Source organism: Triticum dicoccoides, chromosome 1B (assembly GCF_002162155.2).
Source record: "Triticum dicoccoides isolate Atlit2015 ecotype Zavitan chromosome 1B, WEW_v2.0, whole genome shotgun sequence".
NCBI lineage: Eukaryota > Viridiplantae > Streptophyta > Magnoliopsida > Poales > Poaceae > Triticum > Triticum dicoccoides.
Window position 1 is genome coordinate 73,466,582 of NC_041381.1, and position 11,462 is coordinate 73,478,043.

Sequence of the window (11,462 nt, forward strand, 5' to 3'; positions counted from 1 at the left end):
TCGATGAATAACTTGAAGCGAAAACACCGGTTGAAATCGTTGTGGAAAGAAATCAAAGGCTTCGCACGAGTAGTATGGATACTCAATTACAAGCTCTAGCTCCAAGATGAAAAGGGGTGGGCGGGTGGGAAAAAGAAAACAACTGAGGATAGAGAAACAACTTCGTTGAGAGCAATCTGAGGATTGAACTTGCAAAGATGAAGAGGGTCGAGTCAACTTGATGAGAAATGCACCAGATGAAAAGAGCTGAGGAACAACGATTGAAAAACCAACTGCGTGAACCTAAAGAAAATTTGAAGGGGAAGAGAAGTAATTCAAAAACACCTACGTCAAGATTCCTCACCAGAGCGACGAAGGGGCTGAGGAGTAAAAAGAATTCCTACTCTCCGATATAAGTAGACTCCGAAAACCGTTTTCTTCTAGACTCGACAACGGCCAAACTACACGATCAATCAAGGGGCTCCTATGGTCGGTCGAGGCTCTAATACCAACTTGTCACGCCCAATATGCGATACTATCCTAAAGAGGCTCGAAGGTCCCACCAAGGATAGAACCGCATATTGATACGCTTTTGCAAGGTGGATATCATTACATCAACATTACATAATAGATGGGGATACATACAAAAGGCATACAATGCCACACGAATACACCATCATCTTACGTAAGAGCACCATCCGACTACGGATGAAACAGAAACAGAAACTCAAACGACATCCACCTTGCTAGCCCAGGCTGCCGACCTGGAACCTATCCCCTGATCGAAGAAGAAGCAGAATATGAACTCCAAAACAAGCAAACATCACTCTCGTGTTATGATCATCGCATAACCTGTACCTGCAACTGTTGTTGTAGTAATCTGTGAGCGACGAGGACTCAGCAATCCCATTACCATGGGTATCAAGACTAGCAAAGCTTAAAGGGTAAGGAAGGGGTACAGTGGTGAGGTTGCAGCAGCGACTAAGCATATATGGTGGCTAACATACGCAAATGAGAGCGAGAAGAGAAGCAAAGGAACGGTCGTGAAGTGATCCTGAACTCCTACTTACGTCGATCATAACCCAAAACCGTGTTCACTTCCCGGACTCCGCCGAAAAGAGACCATCACGACTACACACACGGTTGATGTGTTTTAATTCGAATATGGTGTCAAGTTATCTACAACCGGACATTAACAAATTCCCATCTGCCACATAACCGCGAGCACGGCTCTCGAAAGTTTATACCCTTCAGGGGTGTCCCAACTTAGCCCAAGATAAGCTCTCGCGATCAACAAAGGATATACCTTCTCCCAGGAAGACCCGACCAGTCTCAGAATCCCGGTTTACAAGATATTTCGACAATGGTAAAACAAGACCAGCAAAGCTGTCCGGATGTGCTGACAAATCCCGATAGGAGCTGCACATATCTCCTTCTCAGGGCACACCGGATGATCCAGACGTCTGGTTGGCATAGACCCTGGTTCCCAAGGGGGCGCCGGACATCGCTCGGTTCGGACCAGCACTTAGAGAAGCACTGGCCCGGGGGGGGGGGGCTAAAATAAAGATGACCCTCGGGTTGGCCGACCCAAGGGAAAGGTATAGGTGGTGGTGAAGCAAATGGTAAAACCAAGGTTGGGCCTTACTGGAGGAGTTTTATTCAAAGCGAACTGTCAAGGGGGTCCCATAAATCACCCAACCGTGTAAGGAACGCAAAATCCGGGAACATAACATCGGTATGACGGAAACTAGGGTGGCAAGAGTGGAAGAAAACACCAGGCATAAGGCCAAGCCTTCCACCCTTTACCAAGTATATAGATGCATTAATTAATATAAGAGATATTGTGATATCCCAACATAATCCTGTCCATCATGGAGCAATCTTCAACTTCACCTGCAACTAACAACACTATAAGAGGGGCTGAGCAAAGTGGTAACATAGCCAAGCAACGGTTTGCTAGGAAGGGTGTAAAAGGTTAGAGGCTGACATGGCAAATTGGGGGCTTGAAGAGCAAATGATAGGTAGCGCAACATAGCGATGGAACGAAGCAACTAGCATAGCAATGATAGTAGTGAGATCCAGGGCAGTGGTCATCTTGCCTGAAATCCCGCTACGAAGAAGAACGAGTCCATGAAGAAGATGAGCAGGAGTAGTCGAACGAATCCTCACAATCGCAACATTACCGGAACTAAGAAGAAACACCGGAAAGAAACAAACAACATGGTAAACGCGCAAGCATAAACATGGCATGATGCACAAACAAATATGATGCATGACCGGTTTAAAAGGCATGGCATGGCAAAGTGCACAAACAATACTACAAATTAAGTGGAGCTCAATATGCAACGAGTTGCATATTGACGAAACACCACACCAATTATTTAGTTCTCTCTCATTTATGTACTCAACAATATTAAATGTTATTAAACATGGCAAGGGGTGAAGCATATGAAAAACTACCTATCTAGACAAGTTTAAATGAGGTCGGAACAACAAACAACAATTTCGGAAAATCCCCATGTTCATATTTTGAATATGGTACTGTTCTACCCTAAAACATATTTTAACGTTGCTAAACAGTAAAACAAAGTGCACCATGTTAATCTATGCATTTTTCCACCCCATTTACATATAAATTTATTAGAATCAAAGCTACGGTTAATTAGTTATGAAACAAACCATTTTAGCAAGTCATTTATGCAAAATTAATGGAAACAACAATTTCAATCATCTTCAACATGAATGAAAGTTGGACATTGTGAAACTTCATGAAAATCTGAGCAAGATGCATATATGACATGTTTCAATCCGATGCACGATTATTTAAATATGAGCAAAGCAAATAAATGGCATTTTCTGCAATTATGCAATAACTGGGAAAAATAACTAAATGCACAGGTAGAAAGAAAAAAAACATGCGTGGGAGGCTCATGAGTTTCGATCCCAGGACCTCCTGCTGTTTGTGCGCTGAGATGACCAGTGGGCTACTGACTAAATCGTGGTGAAGAATGGACTTGACATTAGGTGAAACATGAGCAGAGCTTGATCTGGGTGAAGCAAAAAGGTGCGGCCGTTGGGATTTGATCCCTGGTCGCCTGGGTGGAATTGCAGCACAACGACCAGCTGGGCTGAAATGTGATTGTGCACTGTAGGGGTTCGGCCCTAGATGACAGATCCTCTCGAACTGAACTGAACTGAAGAAACACGAACAAGTAGCAAAAGGAAAACAAATGGGGGCGCACGGGATTTGATCCCGAGACCCCTTGGATACGAGCATGCGCTGTTAACCAGATGGACTACTATAAAACTCTGCTAAGAAATTCCTTATGATCGGGATGAATGCCCTGGCGTTGATCTGACGAAACTGAAAACGGACGGGGGACATGGCCGGCGCTGGGAGCCAACACCAGCGGCTGCAGGTCGCCGACGGGGTTGCGGAAACGTACAAGGGTGCGTGCATGCATGCGAGGAGCGGAGGAAAGAGGCCGGAGCTCGAGCATCGAGCTAGAGCTCGTCTCGGCTGCGGCGCACAGTGATACATGGGCGCGTGTGCTGACGGGTATGTTGATCATGCTAAAGAAGCAAATCGGCTCTAAGTGAAGCAGAAGACGAACCAGAGCAAAACACAAAGGCCGGCCTCCCGGGTCGAGGCGCTCGGCCACGGCCACGGCGGGCGTGCAGCGAGGCGTGCGGGTTGGGCACCGAATGGCAGCAACGACGACGGAAAACAACGGGAACAATGATGGGGAGGAGAAGATCTTCACCGTGGGATTGCCGCTGGAGTCGTACGAGGTCGACGGAGATCGGATACGGCAGGAGGATGCGCTGATCGAAGCGGTGCTCGGCTCCGTGAAGAAGAGGAAGCGGGGGAAGAAGACAACGACGTAGTGGAGGCGACCTAGTGCGGGGAACGCGTCGGAACGGACGTAGTCAACGTCGAGGAAGCAGATGGACATGTCGGAGATGAGCTTGACGCCCTCCAGCTGCAAGCACGACGACGGACGACGGCGGGGTTTTCTATCGGGTGCTCTGTTCTTGGAGAAGAAGGACAAACAGAGGAAGTAGAGGGATTGTGGCGGCAGCGAGAGGGGAAGAGGGAAACACTAGGGATGCCGCGAGGGCTTTATAGGGGCGCGGGTAGGCGCTGGCCTCGACGTCCGTGAGCCTCCTGCTCACGGCGCTGCTGCTGTTATACTCTGGAGGAAGGAGACGCCGTGAGGGAGGGAGCAGGTGGCCGTTCGGCTCGGCTGGGCCGGGGAAAGAAAGGCCCAGGTGGGCTGCGGGGAGTGAGTGCTGGTGGGATGCGCTGTTGCCACTGCTGCTTCTCTTCTTCTCTTTTCTTCAGACAGAAAACAAGACAGAAAAGCACAAGAATAATGGAGAGGGTGGAGAGAGATATGATAATATCCCTGGAGTCCAGAATTTGTGTAGAATTTTAATAAATTGCTTTGGGCATTTTTAAGGATATAAAAATAATTCAAACTTGAGCCATTTTTTAACCCAACCAAAACACTTTCAAATGGGCTAAAAATTAGCAGAGAGGATGTAGGCATAGTGTAGGATTTATAGGAAAAGAATGAACATTTATTGAGGACAGAAAAATGCCACTTGCAAGAAATGTGTGAGAATTGAAAGGAAGAAGCTAGTGATGGGGTGATGCACTTGATGATGGTTTAGATGGAAGGGAAAGATGGAACAACAAAGAAGATGAGGAGAAGGAGTTCACAAAGATAACAAGCACACAACAAAGATGATCATGATGCAACTGCAACAACAATGACAAAATATAATAGCACATCATGAAGCATATGACAAAGCAAGATGATCATGGCAACAACAAGGATGGCAAAATACAATTAATAAATAGCATGATGCAAGAAGCAAAATATGACAAGCACTCAACATGAACATAAAAACAAACATAATAAACACACGAACAACTAAAAAAAAATGGAAGGCAACTCGAGCATCAGTCTCGGGGCGTTATACGTCAGCTGAGCCTTGTGAGGTGCACCTTGCATAGAACTCTCCGCCCCTCGGGAGCTAGCCTGAGGAGGCCGATCCCCTTGGGGGTCTTGGCGTCATCCGCCTCGCGAGGCTTGGCCTCTCAGGAGGGTCGTGAGCTGTCGATGATGAAGCTGGGCCGTACCAGGCCGTCGATGGAGCCATGCAGTGGGCCGCAGGCAGGCAAGGCCGGGTACCCCCGTATCCAGAACAGCGACAATGGGCGCAACCACATCGATGGCACTCGGTCGGGGGCGAGCCACCTCCATACAGCCTTCCTTGCCATGGGTGTCGGTGTCAAACCGGTGGATCTCGGGTAGGGGGTCCCGATCTATGCGTCTAAGGCTAATGGTAACAGGAGGCAAGGGACACGATGTTTTACCCAGGTTCGGGCCCTCTCGATGGAGGTAAAACCCTACTTCCTGCTTGATTGATATTGATGATATCGGTATTACAAGAGTTGATCTACCACGAGATCGTAGAGGCTAAACCCTAGAAGCTAGACTATGATGATTATGATTGTGTCTCTAAGGACTAAACCCTCCGGTTTTTATAGACACCGGAGAGGGCTAGGGTTTACACAGAGTCGGTTACAAAGAAGGAAATCTAATATCCGGATCACCAAGCATGTCTTCCACGCAAAGGAGAGTACCATCCGGACACGGGACGAAGTCTTGAGTCTTGTATCTTCATGGTCCAACATTTCAGCCAAAGTATATAGTCCGGCTTTCCAGATACCCCCTAATCCAGGACTCCCTCAGTAGCCCTTGAACCAGGCTTCAATGACGATGAGTCCGGCGCACAGTTTGTCTTCGGCATTGCAAGGCGGGTTCCATCTCCGAATACTCCAAAGTGATTACCAAACACTTAAATCATGTCCGGATCTGCAAGGTGATCTTCGCATATCACCATAGAGAGGATGATATTCCACAAATGTAATCTGCTGACAACTTTAGACAATGTGACATGACACTATGGTCGGGTCATTATTCGAACCGTTTTTCCATAACCAGCCACATCGCATATTGCGAGGCGGTTTCCTTGGCACGTCTTGTCGAAGAAGAGATCATGTCCCCTTATCACGGGATTCGCATCAATACGGGTATGGGTAATCCAACTGTACCATCAATCGTGGCGCTTGGGAAATAAGCGATCCTCAACGTGCAAGTGGGGAGGCGCACCGTTTTCGTCGCCTCTATAAAGGGATAAGGATTCCCCATTTTCACCCACGCCTTCTTCCTCCTTCGCTTACCCATTCTTGCCCCCTCGAGCTCCAGCGCCCTAGTTCACACCTCCTCCGCACGGCCAAACATGTCCGGAGCAGGAGGCAAGTGGGTGGCCTCCATCGTCAAGGACGAGCACATCACGAAGCTCCGAGCGGCCGGATACTTGGCCGCAGATATCACGCACCGGCTGCCGGACGCAGGGTAGATCATTCCGACTCCAGGACCCCACGAGCGGGTCGTGTTCCTTGCCCACTTCGTCCGTGGACTAGGATTTCCACTTCATCCCTTCGTCCGCGGGCTCATGTTTTACTATGGGCTAGACTTCCATGATCTAGCCCCAAACTTTGTCCTCAACATCTCGGTGTTTATCGTCGTGTGCGAGGCCTTCCTCCGCATCAAGCCCCACTTCGGCTTGTGGCTATGAATCTTCTGTGTGAAGCCGAAGATCGTGAGCGGCCAGCAAGCGGAGTGCAGAGGGCCCATGGTGGGCAGGATGCCCAATGTTACCTGGATCGACGGCTCCTTCGCAGAGACCATGAAACGGTGGCAACCGGGTTGGTTCTACATCACCGAGCCACGCGACGTCAACTGGGCGGCGGCCCCCAAATTCCAATCCGGAATTCCCATGCGGCTCACCTCTTGGGAAAAGAAGGGCCTGGCTTGGGGTGAGCCTGCGGAGCTAACCGGACTTCAAAACAGCATGAATAATATGATGGACAAGAAAATCAAGCTTGTTAACGTGGTCCAAGTCATGCTCGTCCGCCAAATTCTTCCGTGCCAAAGACGGGCATTTAATATGTGGGAGTTCGTCCCGGCCGAACACCAGACACTTAGAGAGCTCTACGGCATGACACACAAGGACGCATGGAAGGCGCTATTCAAGGCCTCCGAAATACCTCCTCCCACATTCAAGGACCGCGGACTTCACGCCATGTGGCTCCCCCGCCCGGTGAGTTTTCTGACTATCACCGGATGTAGTTTTTCCCAGCGTACTCATGGGAGGATCTTAAGTCATCGTGTGTATTTAATCAGGAGTACGTGGAGACGGCGGAGCGGATTGACTGTCTGGCTCCACTGCCAGAAGGTCCAGCAGACGCTCTCCTGATGGAGATGCTAGTCCCGGCGCCCTACAAGACGCCGGAGAAGAAGGCCGAAAAGAAGGCCCCGGGGACCAGGAAGGGTCTCCGGCGTAAGGTCGTACCGGACGCCTCATCCGAAGACGACGAGGCACACTCCTCCCCTGAGGGGCAGGATGAAGAGGAAAGGGCCACACCACCTGAGGGGGCCGAAGGGCCTAAGAGGGCGACCCAGGGGACCAGGAAGGGTCCCCGGCGCAAGGCTGTCATACCCTCGTCGTCTGAAGACGACGAGGCAGATTCCTCCCGCGGAGGTAGGGGAAACACGAGGAAACTCCGCCTCCCCACACTAGGGAGGAGAAGAAGAGGAAAGACGCCCCGGAGGGGGAGGCTAGGACGCCCAAGAAGGGAAAAGCGTCCCTTCTGGATTACTCCACCACGGCCGCCTACAGCGAGGAGGAGTGGTTGCCCTGGGGGAAGCCCCTGGTAAGATCGTAAGTATCCGCACTCTCTTGTACTTTTAGTGCGACTTTGCTTCATAGTCTGTAATAACTCCAAACATGCATATGCTGTCCGGCCAGGGTCCATCCCGAGGTATCCTCTTCGGATGGGTCCTTGAGCGATTCGGCGATGAACTCGCTCCCGACGGCCACTTCCCCTCGGCCCGTGGATGACACGGAGGTGTTGTCCCAAGGGCTCCCAGAGCAGGGGGGCGACTCTAGAGACGCCCCAAGGCAAAATTCCAGACGCCGGGCACACGGGGCGTAAGATCCCCGCGGATCGTGCCGACAAGAGCCGAAGCAAGCCGGGCTCCCAGCCGGACACTGTACCGGAACCTCCAAAGGTTCTGGATTCGGGCAGGCAGCCCCTCGCCAAGGAGGGCGATCCGTCCATGCCGATGACTTCCGTTACATGAGAGGCGTCGGATAGTCTGCTGGAAGCGCTTCACGGCGCTTCCACGGATGAAGAGCACCGTACTCTTATGAGTGCGGTGATTCAGAAGGTTCGGTCCGCAAAGAGCGGATTGACCGAAGCCTACACCAGCCTCCTAACAGGCTTTGATGTAAGTAATTAAAAGTTTGGGAAATTATCACCCGATAGACAGTAGCCCCTGAGACTCTGTTTGGTGTTCGGAAAGAAAAACCAAACGGAGGGTCAATTAAAATCCGTAGGAGTCTAATAGTAGGTGTCTATGTGAATAAGCAGTCGGTGCTGCTTGCCGCTGCTGCCCGCACAGTGCAGGTCGCCGGACTCGAATGGGACCTGGAGCAGGCCCAAGGAGAGCTCAGCCTCACGAAGAGGCAGCTCGAAGAGAACAAAGGTGAGTGATACCCCGTTCACATATCATAAAGAATAGACAAAATTGGTCATGCTAACGACAAAGCGTCGTGATGTTGTAATAGGGGCCACGACCGAAGTGGCGTCCCTGAAGAAAGCGCTATCCGAGGCCGAAGACAAGGCGGCCATGAAGCGCATTGAGCGCGAAAAGCAAAATGCTAGGGTAGGTGAGGTACAGCAAGAGCTCCAGGAGCTTGGCAAGAAGTTCGAGTCCTTGGAGCGTGACTTAAAGACGAAGGAGTCTGAACTTGCGAAGGCCCTGTTGTGCATGAAAGACGCCAAGGACGAAGCCGAAAAGGCAGCAGGAAATCCAAGCGGCCAAGAAGATAGCGGCGGGTAAGACATTCTTTATGGAAAGCAAGCATGTGGAGGAGACGTTTCTTTTACTTACCCAAATTCGGAGCTCTCCAGGGGCATTCGCAGATCTGCCATGCAGCGTATCAGATGCTGCGGAGTTCTACCATGCCAAGGAGGGGAGCTCAACGGAGAAGCTGTTCTGGTCCCAGTATGCTGGAGCCGAACACCCGATGCCTCTGAGTGACCAATTGAAGCAATTGGTTGAACTCCACAAGGCGTCCGAAATGGCTATGAAATATTTCATAGTCCGGATGTGGCCTGGTGAGCCCCTGCCTGCCAGCTACTTCGGCCTGATAAAGCGGATGGTAAATGCCTGTCCGCGGCTTGAAGTGATCAAGTGATCCGCTTGCATTGAGGGTGCCCACCAGGCTTTTGCCCGTGTGAAGGTGCATTGGGGCAAGTTGGATGCGGAGAAGTTGGTGAAGGATGGACTGCCGGAGGGCAAGGCGCATCGCTGTCCCGAAAAGTATTATGATGGCGTTATGAAAGGCGCTCGTCTTGTGGCTGATGAATGTACCAAGGACATGATCTTTGAGTGAATGTACTTCTATCGTTGTTGTAATATAAAGACAAAGTTATTTGCGCTATATAGCATTTTTTTATTTAAAATATTACCTTATGTTCGGCTATTTAGAAAATTCTAAAAGTACGCCAGTCGTCGGCTTCCGCCCCCACATAACTAGTACCGGGGTATTCCTGGAAAAAACCTAGACACTCTTTATCCAAATATTTGGTCCCTGAAGGAGGTGTTTGGCGCAGCGAACAAGGCAATCGGACTATGCGGCTTTATAACTTTCACTTAGCCATAGAAGTCTACAATTTTAAATTTCGGTGAAGCCTCTAGGAATTCTGAGAGCCAAATTGGGGCGTTATGTACGCCTAAACCGGACGAGGCCGATTCCTCGCCTAAAGCGGAAAAAATCTTTAAGGATTTTAATACCTCTCGAACAGTGGCCATCTCTCACCGCATCATGCCCGTCAGTTTTCGGCTTTCTCTACTGAGGTGCTCGTCCAGAAGAACCGGGACACAATCGTAGTAGTTCTCCCTGTGCTACCTTAGCCGATATAATGGAACGTAAGGTACCAAAACAAGGGAGCCGGGCAAACCCAACTATTGACCCAAGACGTGATTCGGAGCTGATGCATATAATGCTATAAGTTCGGGGTGCTGCACTGTTGAAAGTGTTCGGACTTGTCTTGCCATATTATGGGGCGCCATAAGAAGCCCCTGGCAAACTAAACGTGCCAAGGTGTACGGATGTAATATTAAATAAGCATTTATAGGAGAAAATGTGAAAATAGGAATAATAAGCTGACGCTATATATTATCTCCCATTGATGAATAATACGTCTAAGCGTATGTTTACAACGAATGCGTTAAACAGAATTAAATAGGACTATTTAACATGTCCTATCCAAGGGCGGGCTGCATGTAGGTATATAAAACAGGTAACAGATTCCACCTGGGTATTCCCTTTGTGCGCAAAGCCTTTTGCCTCCTTGGTTTTCTCTCTTGTGCAAGTCCAGCAATCCGGCTCTTCTGAAGAGGCTGCCCGAAAGCAGTGTCATGAAAGATAAAGGGGGTTTATTAAAGTGTGTTGCGGCTGTACCGCACTAGTGACTGAGTCACTATTGCGCCTCCGCCTATGCCCATGGTATTTTGAGTGCATAATTGTGTACGCGCGACACGAATGCTGCCTTGATGGGGCTGGAGCGGAGGCCGGACTGCTAGTCGCGCTCTTGGCGTGCCTGGCGATCCCTGTTGCGGGGTGCTCCGGACTCGCTTGACGGTGTTCGGGGTTGTTGTCGCCGGATTGGTGGTTTGCCGGAGAAGGCTGCATTGTATTTCTGCTGTGAGGGCTGCAGTATGCTCTTCTGTACGGAGAGAGCGGTCCATGTTTCCGTTGACTATTATGACCCCGCGAGGTCCTGTCATCTTGAGCTTGAGGTATGCATAGTGTGGTACCGCATTGAATCGAGCAAATGTGGTTCGTCCAAGCAGCGCATGCTAGCCACTACGAAAAGGGACGACATCAAAGATTAACTCCTCGCTTCGAAAGTTATCCGGAGATCCGAAGACCACTTCCAGTGTTATGGAGCCCATGCAACGGGCCTCTACTTCTGGAATTACACCTTTGAAGATGGTTTTGGTGGGCTTGATCCTCGAAGGGTCGATGCCCATTTTGCGCACTGTGTCGTGATAGAGCAGGTTCAGGCTGCTGCCACCATCCATAAGGACTCGTGTGAGGTGGAATCCGTCGATGATTGGGTCTAGGACCAATGCGGCTGAACTGCCGTGACAGATGCTAGTAGGGTGATCCCTACGATCAAAGGTGATCGGACAGGCTGACCATGGGTTGAATTTTGGGGTGACTGGCTCCATCGCATAGACGTCCCGTAGTGCTCGCTTCCGTTCCTGTTTGGGAATGTGGGTTGCGTAGATCATGTTGACTGTTTTCACCTGGGGAGGAAATTTCTTCTA